The sequence below is a fragment of the Eptatretus burgeri genome, chromosome 8 (assembly GCF_056783735.1).
Source record: "Eptatretus burgeri isolate ZD-2024b chromosome 8, Ebu_testis_v1, whole genome shotgun sequence".
In the NCBI taxonomy this organism is placed as follows: domain Eukaryota; kingdom Metazoa; phylum Chordata; class Myxini; order Myxiniformes; family Myxinidae; genus Eptatretus; species Eptatretus burgeri.
Window position 1 is genome coordinate 98146624 of NC_140968.1, and position 14958 is coordinate 98161581.

The window sequence follows — 14958 nt, forward strand, 5'->3', positions numbered from 1 at the left end:
GAGAGGTGTGTGCACATACCTCTAGAGTCTAGAGTATAGACTATCCTGCCATCCCAATTGCTTTACTCGGTGGAACGCATACCTCCGACAGGCTGAAAAGTTTACGTTTTGTATCCCACTGATAGGTCGGATCTGCATCCAGACCAAAATCGAATGGGCTTGTTTTTGTCATCTCCCCAACTCATCCACCAGGTTTTTGTCACGGATTGTCCACAACTCTTTAAAACATCATGCTGTATGGTATATCGTTTTTGGCCCCATCTTTCAATGGTTAAGAATCACTTGAAAAAATTCTCGGATACGGATCGGGATCTTCACCAAAATCTAATCATTTCGTCCTTGTCACACACTCAACCTGTCTACTAAATTGAGTCCGAATCCGTTCGCAACTTTTTCAGATATCCGACTCACAAACAGACAGACAGAGGTGAAAACGTAATATTTTTTGAGAGATTCTTTCATATCGATGAATATGTCGTTGGAATACATAATGTTCAAAAATTCCAGGGTTCTCAAAACGGTATAAAGAAAACATCCGGAGATTTTTATCCGAAAGCAAAGGCTTCAACCACAGAATGATCATCGACTGGGTCGAAACGAAGTGAAGAGCGTGTGCCAAGGCATTTCACCTCTCGAGGAGACAAGTATGGGAGGAATTGTATAGTGAGAGAGGGAATGGGGTGTGCCAGAGGAATGTGGAAAAAGGAGGGAATCGGGAAAATAATGAAAAAGTGGAAGAGGTAATGGAAGTTAATGGTGCGAGTGAAAATATCACCCAGGTGAGTGTCTCAGTTTGCATTATCCATTCCTCAACACAAAGCATGTAAACATTGAGATTAAACTTTACTTTCTGAATGCATTACTAAAGTTTGATTGCATTACTGAAATCTATGATCTGTAATATGCCTGGTGTTGGCTTAATGGTTGGGGTGGCAGGTTTGGGATCCTCGGGATCCCAGAGCCCTGAGTTCAAATTCTCCTTTCTGTTGAATTAATACTCGGTGGGGTTGACTCAGCGTGCCATCCTTCCAAGGTTGGCAAAATCAGTACCAGCATGCTGGGATGATTGAGCCATTTGGGTATCCTGTGTTGGAGTGGTGACCTGTTCAGGATTGTGCCCAATAGCCCAGGAGACTGCTTTGGCAGCACCGATGCTCTGTCCATAGTATGGTTGGAATGGAATGGAATGATCTATAACTAGAAGGGCACTTGGTAGAGTGTATACCTTTGCCATGCAATGCCTGATCCACGAGAACATAGTGTGCCCACTACAATTTTGAGATATCGTGCTATATATCGTTTTTGGCCCTATTGCTCAAGGGTGAAGAATCACTTGAGTAATTAAATAACTCTCGTATCGAGATTCGGAATCAGATCTTCAACAAAATCGAATCAATTCGTCCTTGCCGCACACCCAACGTGTGCACAAAGTTTCTTCCGGATCCGTGCACAACTTTTTGAGATATCTTGCACACAAGCAATCAAACAAACAGACAAAAAGGGGTGAAAACATAACCTCCTTCACCTTCGGTGATGGAGGTAACAAATGTTAGATGTGACAACTCGAATTGGAATGGCTGGCTGTTGCTATCAGGTAGAGTGAGGGTCCAAAAAAAGTTGTGTACATATTTTGTAGATGACCCCCCCCCCGCCCCCCAAAAAACATGCACACCTTAAACAAAGAGAAAATGTAAAAAAAGATAACAGTTCGTGCATCAATACCATGTTCTTGATTTATTCCGATTTTAACAAAATGCATCAAAATCTGCAGTAAAACCATTGTGGGAATGTTTGGGACTCTCCTCTCCCGACCTGGAATCAACGTGAGGTTAATGGAGGCTTTCGGGATGGGTTGGCTTTGAGGTTTCACTGAATCAATATTAGAATTAATCTCTTTCTTGGATAATTTTATTACACGAAAAAAAAAAACGACTTCCCAACTGTTACTTAAATAACTTCGTGCCAATGTTCCTTGTGCCATCTCGAACAACTCCGTCAGGCTGAAGAGCGCATCCCTGGCACCAAACAGGGGACAATGGTTACACCTTTTAGAGGGTCCTGGTCCTGAAGAAATAGACTAAGCATGATGTATTTAGTCGAACAGGACTCAAGGCCGGGAGAGAGAAAAAGTAATAAAATCTCAATTTGAACAGCACGCTCCGCTTCTTTACATCTATTGGAACTTTTGATTTTTTCAACAACAGTTCCACGTCTGTCTGTCTGTCTGTCTGTCTGTATGTCTGTCTGTCTGTCTGTCCGTTCATCCGTCCAGGCCGTAACATGTTTACTATTTGAGCTTTTGTCATCAAATCTTGAACAAGCCTTTATTATGAGAATACGAAGAGCCCAAAATGAATAAAATGTGCAATGTTGTGTTTTTTAACTGTCGTTTTGGTTAAATTTAGTTTGAGTATAAAGCAGACACGGATGGGCTTTACATTTCGAGATGTTTTCTAGTTGTCATTGTTTGGCTGAACTTGAGATCCAGATGATGACCCCGTATGCAATGAGTACCATTCCACAAATACTCAGGAGGGAACATTCTAGACTCTTTGCACCCAACTTGAAATCATAACATCAAATTGATCAAAACCTTCACGAAGGATGAGTTTTGAGCTTTGACTCAAAAAATATTGGACTTCATTTCCTTATTGGCTAATTCAATTAACACGGAAACTTTTCTCGTGTCATGAGTAATCGTTTAACGCTTGGGTCAAGTCATCTCTTCTGTTTGTCATTTGAGTCATCACGTAACCAGCATACCCAACGCTTTAACAGGTAACGGATACAAACAAAATAAACCTGTTTTGTCTGTTACTAGAAAATCTTGGCCTGATTACTTTCCCGGCAAATACCATCTGTCGCTTCGCTGATGGGAATACGAAGAGAGAGAGAGAGAGAGAGAGAGAGAGAGAGAGAGAGAGAGAGAGAGAGAGAGAGAGAGAGAGAGAGAGAGAGAGAGAGAGAGAGAGAGAGAGAGAGAGAGAGAGAGAGAGAGAGAGAGAGAGATAGATAGATAGATAGATAGATATACATACACACGGAAAGGTGGGGTGAGGGGAGTTAGCAGAGAGAAAATGTTATGCTTTATGAACAACACACACACACACACACACACACACACACACACACACACACACACACACACACACACTCTCACTACATTTTCCATATACATATATGTATATATATTGTTGCGGTTCTGGAAACCGCATGCCTCTAAGGCAATGGCACCCAACATACAATGATCCGCAGACAGTTATTTCATTAGTATATGTGCAGTTAGACCTGCCCCTCATGTCTAATTCGTTAACGGGATGAAGTGCGTTGTGTAGGTCTTGCAGCTAGGTCGAATTATATCTCCATATTCCATTCAATCTCAATCTTCATTCCAACTCTTTCCTCTTATTCATGAAATAAATCCAAGCAGGCACCACACCCAGACGGCCGCCTGTGAAAACCACAGCAGCAACCTCCACCACCAGACTGCACAGGACGCGTGCAGTATGATGAAAAACCCTCCACTCCAAGAATACTGTCTGGCGGAGGCCAATAGAATCATACGCTAAATCACGACAATGTACAGGGCGCGCGTGACGTGCCCTGTTCAATCCTTCTATCCAATCCTTTCCTTCAATTCATGACACAGATCGGGGCCAGCCCCGCGCTCAGGTGGCCGCCTGTGAGGATCACCGCTATGTGCTAACAACACGCACAATAACAAACCCGGGTGCAGCCCCATGATAATTACCCTCGCACTGAACGGGACGCGCATGGTGCACATCTTTGTTTGGGTCTGCGCGTTGGTTTACAATGGTGTCTTACCTTCGATCTTCACTCACCACCGCGGCCACCAATGTCTCCCGCGGACGGCGGGGATCTTCTCACGCCTCCGCCTCGGTGCGGCCACCACCAAGCAGAGGCATACTATATGGCCCAGATTGCTTGGACTGCATGGCGTACGGACGGAACAAGCGCATTGATCAGTGCCAGCCGCGGAGCACCAGGGGTGCCCGAGCCGGCATGCGGGACCGATACAACCCTCGTCCAGTCACCGGAGCACGGCCCGGGAGTTCGGTGAAAAGTGATTCATATCGTGGGGTTCGGAGCGGTACAATTCCGCAGCTCAGCCACGTCTCGCTGGATATAAAATGAGACCGCTTCCGGCCATGGTGGCTGGACCGCGCGGTGGCTGGGGTCTAATGGGAGTGCCCGATTAGGGTGACGACGTATCGCTTCGGGTTGTCGCCACCTCCCTACACCATGGACCTTATAAAAGACGGATCGCAAAGCCGTTCGGGCAAGCTCGCCTTGCGTCAAAAACTGGGATCTCTACATTCGCCTGTTGCCCCACTTCTCCACCCACCCACCTGGCTCCACCTGCTAAATCTCGTTTGCTGGCCCCGCCTCCCACCGCCTTCCTCCCGTCTGTCAGCTCCACCTATTCCATGGACCGGTGCATGTGCTGCACCCGGCACAGAAACCAAGCAGGAGATATCGTGCCGACCCTCAAGGTGGGATCGCTCAGCGAAGCATCCCCCAAAGTGTACTGGGTTGCGCGGCCGGCCAACTGTGCAAGGTATTGCAGGACCGTTAGCCCTCATCTCCTCTCCTTTCTCATGATTATCTCCTCTTCATCGGGGTGTGTGTGTGTGCGTGTGCGTGTGCGTGTGCGTGTGCGTGTGTGTGTGTGTGTCATGGTGCCTGTCCTTGCTTGGTATTAGGAATGACGGGCTGAATCAACCCCACCTGGTATTAATCCAACAGCCAAACAGGATCAGAATTCAAGACCTTAGGATTTGAACTCAACACCTTAGGATTCCAAACCCACCAACCTAACTATTAAGCCAACACCACAAATCCACCACCCTAACCATTAAGCCAACACCACAAATCCACCACCCTATCCATTAAGCCCACACCATATATCCACCACCCTAACCATTAAACCAACACCACAAATCCACCACCCCAACCATTAAGCCAACACCACAAATCCACCACCCTAACCATTAAGCCAACACCACAAATCCACCACCCTATCCATTAAGCCCACACCATATATCCACCACCCTAACCATTAAACCAACACCACAAATCCACCACCCCAACCATTAAGCCAACACCACAAATCCACCACCCGAACTATTAAGCCAACACCAGGCACATAACATGTGATCTGATCCTTCTAGTGGGGCAACTTAGCATAACGATTGTGCATTTTGTGAGGAAAGCACCAAATTTGGCACTCCAGTAGCCTATCATATTATGAACAGATTTGGATATTGGGCCATCTCAAATTCAGCCGCTGATGGCTGTGGCAGCCATTTTCCACTGACATCAACAATTTTGAGATGGCCCAATATCCAAATCTGTTCATAATATGATCGGCCACTCGTGTGCCAAATTTGGTGCTTTCCTCACAAAATGCACAATCGTTATGCTATATTGAGCTAAGTTGCCCCACTATCCAAACTTAAATTATATTGAATGGCTGGCTGACTTGGCAAGCGATTAGCGAATGCCGATCCATCATATAAAACACCTCATGGAGACGCCCGAAATGTCAAACTATGTCCAAATTCTGTTCTGTGCTCTGCCTGGAACACAGGCATCATCCCAACTGACCTGAAGAGGGGCCTTGTTATCCCTCTCTGGAAAGGGAAGGGAGATCGCCAAGACTGCAACAACTCCCGAGGGGTGACGCTGCCCAGTGTTGGGCAAGGTCTTTGCTCAGATAATTCTTGATAGGGTTCGCCACCATTTGCTTGAGCACCAACATCCAGAGCAGTCAGGCTTTACACCAAAGAGGTCAACGATTGACCGTATCCTTGCTCTCGGGTCCTCACCGAACGCAGACGAGAGTTTCAGCAGGGGCTGCTTGCCCCCTATGTTGATCTCTGCAAAGCATTTGATTCAGAGAATTGGGATGCCTTCTGGAGGATTCTTGGTCTTCGTGGGGTGCCACCAAAACTGATCAATCTGATTTGTGAGCTAGGCTCTGGTACTGAGAGTGCTGTGATGTGTGGTCGTTCCATCCCTGTCTTATTTCCAGCTGTTACTGGAGTTCATCAGGGGTGTGTACTGGCCCCCACATTTTCATCGCTTGTATGGACTGGATTCTGAGGAGGATGTTGGAGAGCTCAAGCTGTGGTGCATCGTTTGGGAATGTCAGGATATCAGGCCTTGATTTCGCGAACGATGCAGTCACCTTTGTGGAGACGCTGGATATTGTTGTGGGGGTACTCGAGGCACTGAATGGGGAGTCGGAGCCACTGGGATTATTGGTTTATTGGGTGAAAACTAAGACCCAAGCTTTCAATGACATCTTGGATGCTGCTAACTTGTCTGCACCTGTTTGTGGAAACGACATTGAGGTCACAGAGAGATTCACTTACCTTGGCAGTAATATTCATGTCTCCGCATGTTGTGAGCCAGAGGCCAATAGATGCTTGGGTCGGGTCAGGGGAGTCATGGATTAACTGGATCATTGAGTGTGGCACTGTCGGTACCTCGGCAGGAGGATGAAAATATGAGTCTTTAACTCCTTGATGCTGTCAGTGATGTGGATGTGGATGTGAGACTTGGACTCTGACCAAGAAACTGAGATGGAGACTTAACTCTTATGGTACGAGGTGTCTCTTTGGAGAATCCTTGACTATGGCTGGTCAGACTTTGTGTCCAATGAGTGTTTGCCGACAGACTCAGATGAGATTTAATGCCTATGTAGTCCATGCGCATCAGCTGCGGCTGTTTGGATATGTGGCTCATTTTCCGGATGCTGATCCTGCTCACCAGATCATCTCAACATGGGAGCCTCGTGTGTGGAGGAGGCCAACGGGCCGGCCACATGCCTCGTAATTGCAGCAGGTTGATCGGCATCTCAAGGAGATGGAGAAGGGCCAGGCATCTGCTTGGGGGATGGCCAGACGGAGGCCCCGGAGTACCGACGGAAAGTGGACACAGAGATACGCTGCTCCAGCAGCAGTTTCTTGATGACCGCCATGCCGCCTTCAACCTGTCGCTCCATCGTGAGTTGGTCTTGCAACGTTTACCACCCACCACATGTCCCAAGAGGGCAACACAATTAATTGACCTGTTTAAAATCCATTAAATATGATTGAAATTGATGGATTAACTGAAACTTTTCTTGACACTGGGGACGGGTACGTTTGCATGCATTTCCTGTCACTTGGGACGGGCAATTTTTCTCGTACATCAATAAAAAGGATCGATGCCATCACTCCTACTCAGCTCCGACATGGTATTGATGGAAGACGAGGTTCATCTTGCTGTGCAACGTGCATACTGTGCAAACATTTGTCACGGATGGGTTGACTTGGCGAGCCCTGTATGTTAAGGATTTTATTCATTTTTTAATTTTTTTTTAAGTAAACATTTTCTCCAGGACAAAGCTCTTTAATGAATCAGCAGTCTGGGGCAGTGTTAAGTGAGGTATTCCTGCAGGATATTGTAACGCTTGTGGGGGTAGATGGAGGAATTTAATAGGGAATTTAGCATTGAATAGAGCAGTTTGGTCCGTGAACGTGTAGGAGGCATCTCAATGTAATTAAGTAGGGAAATTGTGAGCTTAAGTGTTATGTGTCAATACACAGGGGTGGTGTGGTGTTGGTTAGCTAGGGTTTAAGAATAAGCTTCCCCCCATATGTAATTGCCTCCCTGTGACTTTTCCCTTTGTTTTTTTATAACCAAAACCATGATGAGAAAGAAGCAAACGTGCCGAGCAGGCAGAAGCCCCGCCTCCAAGAGTGATGGTGGACAAAGTCACGCCCCCGAGGCTGATGAGTGATGGGCATGATGTCAGTAGCCAGCCGAGCAGGAAGAAGCCCCGCCTTCCTGGGTTTCGTCGAGCAGGCCACACCCAGGTCTGCGAGCAGGCAGAGGATTGTTCGACGTGAGAAGTTTTAAGAAGAGAGGGCGTGCGAGGCATCAATCTAACTCGGACGAGAGATGGGCAGAGTGCATGCACGAGGCCAGAGAGGAGAGGAGAGTAGAGTTCAGGGTGAGCGCACACACGAGACAGAGTTGAGTTGACGGAAGGAACGCAAGCGGTAGAGAAAGAATGTAGTTAGGAGATGGCCTGTAAGAACAGGGCGAATGGCTGGCTTTCCTTTGACGCACGAAGAGGACGGCACGATTCTTGTATTCGTGTTGAGGCGATTTGGCTCGCATAGGGAGGCAAGACGCTGGCCTTTCGCTCTTGGTTGGGCTTGGTGAGGACGATCGATGCATGAAGCAGCTGCACTGGGGCTCTGAGCCTTGGTGTAGAGGGCCATTCATGGATTTCCTGACATACGTTTGTCTTGTGACAAGAGAAGCAGCATGGCGCCATTTTGTGCATGTCTGCACATACTGGTGGAGGCGCCTCAATTCCATGTTCCACAGGGACCGGCTCTGGGCCATGCTCAATACAAGAATTAAGGAAGGGTTTTCTGTTTATTTTGTTTTCCCTTTCTCTGCATTTAATTTCTATCTTCTACCATCTTCTCTGCGGTCCCCCCCGCCCCCCCCCGCTCTGTCTGCGATTTGTCCCCACCACATTTCCGCAGGGCGCTCAAGGTCTGCCAACAACCCCCTTCTGGTAAAACTACCAAAATCACGAATCACTGCTCACCTTCACTCTTTCATTCCTCTTTTTTCCCGCCTTTGGAATAAACTCCCTCACTCTATTCAATCCCATTCTTCCCTCCAGGCCTTCAAAACAGCTGTTCACCACCACCTCTTATCATCCCCCATCAAAATCCTCGATCTTTTCTACCCCCGATAATCCACTCCAAACCCACCTCCTTCAAATTCCCTGCTTTCCTTCCTGAAAGTCCCTGTAATGTCCATTTTGTGTACCCCGTGTTCCCCGACCCATAGATCTCCTCATGTCTCTGTTCCCCACTATTTTGTCCCTCCCACTCCCACCCCTCTTGTCTCATGCCCGCCGTGCTGTGCGTTGTGTGTTCGATCTCATACGAGCCTCGACAAGGTATAAAAAAAAAATTTAAGTCCGTGTGGAGGTGCCTCGACTTTAGGATTTATTTACTTCGTGTTATTATCATTACCTTTTGATTTTTATCGTTTGTAAATATTTGTCTATTTTCATTTAATGTGTTCATTTCAAGAAACTCTATCCGTGTATTTGTAGTGGGGTTCGAGTATAACCTTCCCCCCCCCCCCCCGTATTGTTCTTCTCTGTCCCTTCGCCATTGCACCCTTTTCCTGCCCCACACATTAATCTCCGAGGATCAACGTGTCCACCTCCAAATAATAAAGAACCGCTCGGCCATCCAGGGGTTGGCGGTGTTAACCGCCCGTCACCACAATTTGGGTCGGTGGTGGGGGGGGGGGTTAACCTGAACTGGCTACCCCCGCGACAATATTATGGTCTGAAGGAGTGGCAGCACAACTAGGCTGGTCTAATTGTTGGTAGTCTGGATGAGCTGTTGTTGGTAGGTTGTTAAAAGTGTGGTGTCCATAGGTTGTATTCATGAGTGCTTTTTGTTTGTTGATTTTGTGGTTAACATTGGCCGTGAGTTGATCTGTGTGATGTGTGAAAAGTCATGTGGGTATCCAAGGTGACACCCAGTCATGGGGGTATCCAAGGTGATGCCCAGTCATGGGAGTATCCAAGGTGATGCCCAGTCATGGCGGTATCCAAGGTAATGCCCACTAATGGGGGTATCCAACGTGACGCCCAGTCAGGTGGGTATCCAAGGTGATGCCCAGTCATGGGGGTATCCAAGGTGACGCCCAGTCATGGGGGTATCCAAGGTGACGCCCAGTCAGGTGGGTATCCAAGGTGACACCCAGTCAGGTGGGTATCCAAGGTGACGCCCAGTCATGGGGGTATCCAAGGTGATGCCCAGTCATGGGGGTATCCAAGGTGACGCCCAGTCATGGGGGTATCCAAGGTGACGCCCACTTATGGGGGTATCCAAGGTGACGCCCACTCATTGGGGTATCCAAGGTGACGCCCACTCATTGGGGTATCCAAGGTGACGCCCAGTCATGTGGATATCCAAGGTAACGCCCAGTCATGGGGGTATCCAAGGTGACGCCCAGTTATTTTGGATGTCTGTTGAGAATAAGTTGTTGATATCAAAGCGTAATAATTGTTCGATGTGCATTTTGTCCATGTCTGTCCAGCTCGGGTGAAAAGGGTTACAAAAGATTTGGTGGGCGATGCAATCATGTAATTCAATATGGGACAGTTTCCAAGATTGTAGAAATATTGTTGAAAGGTGTTGGTAGTTTGGACAAAATTGGAATGCCGTGAAGAAATGTGAAAAGTACTAGCTCTTCCATGAACCTCGACTATGGATACAAAAATAAAATTAATGGTTAGATCTTCTACATGTGATATAGCTGGTGAGTCTGATTGAGGGGTTGATTGCGCCGCTGCAAAACACACAATATTGATTTCTTTCAAGGGGGTTGATTTTGTTTCATTTTTCTGAGTGCTGGTTTCATTTTCTTAGTGAGTTGGCACTGAAATTGGAAAAAAAAGAATGGTTGATGGAAAGCGAACATTCATAGCAAACTGGGGTTTTAAAAAAAGTTTTAGGTCAGAGATGCGATTGAACACATTTCTTGATGGAAGCAATCAAGGCAAATTCAGAGAATGGAGAGAAAAAATGATGTAACAGTTGGATTTTTGAGGTAAGGTTTGAAGGAAAGATCGAATTGAGAGCAGTTTGTTTAAATAGTAGAAGAGTAGTGCAATATGATACAGTAAAGAGTACCACATGTGTGAGAGAGGAAGATGAAGCATTATAAGAGATCGTTTTTTTTTTTTGTTATTATTATTGTTTGATAGAGTTTTCATCATGGAAGTGTTGTCGAGCGGACCACATGTGCGGCGCGAGGCACTAGCTAACCGACCACGCCGGAGGAGCGAGGAGCTGAGGTTGCGGGAGGAGGACTCGACGTGCTCAGGGAAGTCGCACTTCCATTTTCTTTTGGGGTTTGGTGTAAATATGTGTGTGGTGCCAGTCTTGTAAAGTAGAACTGTTTAAGTGTCCCTGTGTAATAATTATATTCGGTTGAGCTCTGCATTGTGTCCTTGCTTTTATATGTGCATTACTGTATGGTTGTATATACGTGCATGTGTGTGTGAAATAAAGGTGTGCTTGTCCAATTGTTCCCTGTTTCGCTGCATCCTTTCCTTTGTTGAATCTCCATCTTGCATCACGTAAGGGATTAATAGTGCGTTTTAAAACACCTGGTAATTTATCAGAACCGTCAAGGCCGACGATAACTCCGCTCGGTTATCCCTGTAATACGGAACGAACCGCTTAAGCGGTTCGTGTCCGGAGTCGGCCTGTGGCGTGGTCCCATCCCTCGGCAGATTACCCGTGTGAGTACCACAGGTATATCGACTTTCGGCGATTTACCCTATCTCGCGCGGGTGGAATGCGGACTGGGTGGTGGTGGGGTTAAACCCCCACCTGTGACTGGTTTCTGGCGGTAGTCCCAGGAGGGTCACGACTGAATTGTCCATTTCGGTGGGCGAAGCGGCCGCCATTTGAGTTACGTGGCCGATCGCACGCCGGCCGGGCCAGAATTCGCAACAATACAAAAACAAACAAAAAAACAATTAAATATTGTTTTCTTTGGAACCGCTTAATCAATCAATGTGAAACTTCACAATTGTGATCTGGTAGCGATGGGGAATATATGTTTTAAATATCAACTTGATCGGACACATGGTCTGGCAAACAGAATAATTTAATGTCTTGATGTGGGTTTTTATTGTTTGAATGAGGCTCTCCACTGTGCCTGGATGGATTTGAGGGTGGAGGAGAAGCAGCTGAATTGCGAATCCTATCCAGTTTCCTCCTGATGACTTCATCTTTTCTTTTTACTTGTTTGGGTTCCTTCTCATTCGACCAATGCAGGACTGTACCTGTTTGGTCTTCCATTTAATTTGAATTTAATTTATTTTAATCCCATTCTGAATTCAATTGAATAATGATAAAATAAACATCATGGGTCAGGTGTCTGATCAAACCGGGGTTGCCTCAGAGCGGGATGCTTGGTACCCGGTCATCACTGCCAGCAGTTACAAAGTGACAGTTCTAATTATGTCTTATTAATTATGCCACAGACCAGAACACAAACGCCACGCAAAATAAGTCCTGGTGAGGGTCTGCAATCTCTGATTGCTCTGTTTCTTGTTTCTTTCTGTTTTACTCCAAGCCTACTGTTAGGTTTCCTCCGTCATGCCGTGGTCTGAATTCCCATCCTGTGTCATGACTTCTCCATTTTCTGTTCTTGTGACTATAGGAAGGGAGGCTTGGGATCTTAAGGTCTTGAGTTCAACCCCTTGTCGGGTGCGGTTGACTCAGCCCGTCATCCTTCCGAGGTCGGTGAAATGAGTTCCAGTGTATTGGGGTAATAACTATTCGGGGTAACCCATCCAGGCCAATGAAACTGCATCGGCAGCCTTATGTGTCTTTATGGCACGAAATAAAGAGCATTATTATTATTATTATTATTATTATTATTATTATTATTATTAATCTTAATTCTGCTCCTCTGTTCCTTCAACCATCTCCAACAGCTCCCTCAAGCTGAAGAGTGCAACCTGGCACTGCACAAAGGACAAGAGAGAAAATGAGAGGAGTTGCACCTTTGAAGCAACTTGGTCAGGAAACATTCTGAGTGTGATCTATGTCAAGCAGCACGACTCAAGGCTGGGAGTGAAAAAGGAATGAAATGTTCACTTGAACAGCACGGTCCGGGTTTTTTATAACAACGGAAACATTTTCAGAGAAAGAGGGCATGAGGTTGGGGTGTGTGTGAGGGATAGGGAGAGAAAAGAAGGATGGTTGGGAGATGTTTCTCACATCTGTAAATGGAGCAATAATAGACAGAAACACAACCAAACAATAAAAGAAAAGGAAAAATAGAACAATGAGAAAAAAAAAATGTCATGAACAGTTGAAATTTCCCTAAGTCACGGATCACAGACAGAATCATTCAACCTGGCGGGTCTACGTACAAGTCTGCCAGACCGTGTCTGCCTACCGGGTTGATTATACATCATTGACTCCCGCGAGGGTTCGGTCTCACATTCACCCAGGACTGGAGGTGGCTCAACGCTGGTCAGACCATCAGACGCACCAACATCTGTCAGGTCCTTACAAACATCATCTTCAGGGGCCTCACAAACCTCAGATGAGGAATTGTCCTTTTTAAATATTTGTCTATTTTCATTTAATGTGTTCATTTTAAGTAACTCCATCCGTGTATTTGTAGTGGGATTCGAGTATAACCTCCCCCCCACCCCCCCCCCCCGTATTGTTCTTCTCTGTGCCTCCGCCATTGCGTCCTTTTCCTGCCACACACATTAATCTCAGAGGATCAACGTGTCCGCCTCCTAATAATAAAGAACCGCTCAGTCCTTCAGGGGCTGGTGGTGTTAACCGCCCGTCAACACAATTTGGGTCTCGGGGGGGTTTAACCTGAACTGGCTATCCCCACGACAATATTATGGTCTGAAGGAGTGGCAGCACAACTCGGCTGGTATAATTGTTGGTAGTCTGGATGAGCTGTTGTTGGTAGGTTGTTAAAAGTGTGGTGTCCATAGGTTGTATTCATGAGTGCTTTTTGTTTGTTGATTTTGTGGTTAACATTGGCCGTGAGTTGATCTGTGTGATGTGTGAAAAGTCATGGGGGTATCCAAGGTGACGCCCAGTCATGGGGGTATCCAAGGTGATGCCCAGTCATGGGGGTATCCAAGGTGACGCCCAGTCATGGGGGTATCCAAGGTGATGCCCAGTCATGGGGGTATCCAAGGTGACGCCCAGTCATGGGGGTATCCAAGGTGATGCCCAGTCATGGGGGTATCCAAGGTGACGCCCAGTCATGGGGGTATCCAAGGTGACGCCCAGTCATGGGGGTATCCAAGGTGACGCCCAGTCATGGGGGTATCCAAGGTGACGCCCAGTCATGGGGGTATCCAAGGTGATGCCCAGTCATGGGGGTATCCAAGGTGATGCCCAGTCATGGGGGTATCCAAGGTGACGCCCAGTCATGGGGGTATCCAAGGTGACGCCCAGTCATGGGGGTATCCAAGGTGACGCCCAGTCATGGGGGTATCCAAGGTGACGCCCAGTCATGGGGGTATCCAAGGTGACGCCCAGTCATGCGGGTATCCAAGGTGACGCCCAGTCATGGGGGTATCCAAGGTGACGCCCAGTCATGGGGGTATCCAAGGTAACGCCCAGTCATGGGGGTATCCAAGGTGACGCCCAGTTATTTTGGATGTCTGTTGAGAATAAGTTGTTGATATCAAAGCGTAATAATTGTTCGATGTGCATTTTATCCATGTCTGTCCAGCTCGGGTGAAAAGGGTTACAAAAGATTTGGTGGGCGATGCAATCCTGTGATTCAATATGGGACAGTTTCCAAGATTGTAGAAATATTGTTGAAAGGTGTTGGGAGTTTGGACAAAATTGGAATGCCATGAAGAAATGTTAAAAGTACTAGCTCTTCCATGAGCCTCGACTATGGATCCAAAAATAAAATTAATGGTTAGATCTTCTACATGTGATATAGCTGGTGAGTCTGATTGAGGGGTTGATTGCGCCGCTGCAAAACACACAATATTGATTTCTTTCAAGGGGGTTGATTTTGTTTGATTTTTCTGAGTGCTGGTTTAAACTTCTTCCTCGTATTTGATGTTTTCTCTCCGTTAGAGTCATGGTCCTTCCCTAAATGGTATCAATCTCATCTCCTCTTTCAGTCTACGCTGCTCACCATCATCCTCGCCTTCCTCCTCTTCTCCACTCTACTTTTACTCGTTTTACTTCCTCTGCTATTATTCCATCGTTATCTACGGTTCTTGCTTTATTCCTTCTGTCTGTGTAAGAGTCATCTTGTCTAGGTTAGTCCCCTCGAGAAGGCGTGGGTGTGTATTCTGACCTCCACCACCGAAGGTGGGAG

The 14958-nt window shown here is 46.8% G+C and overlaps 1 long non-coding RNA gene across 1 annotated transcript; it reads left to right on the forward strand.

Moving 5' to 3' along the window:
* The first annotated feature begins 9958 nt into the window (after nt 1-9958).
* LOC147022351 (uncharacterized) lies at nt 9959-12989 on the forward strand. The gene is made up of 2 exons (XR_015060648.1): nt 9959-12373; nt 12572-12989. It is a non-coding gene; the product is annotated as an uncharacterized LOC147022351 (long non-coding RNA).
* Nucleotides 12990-14958: the final 1969 nt, after the last annotated feature.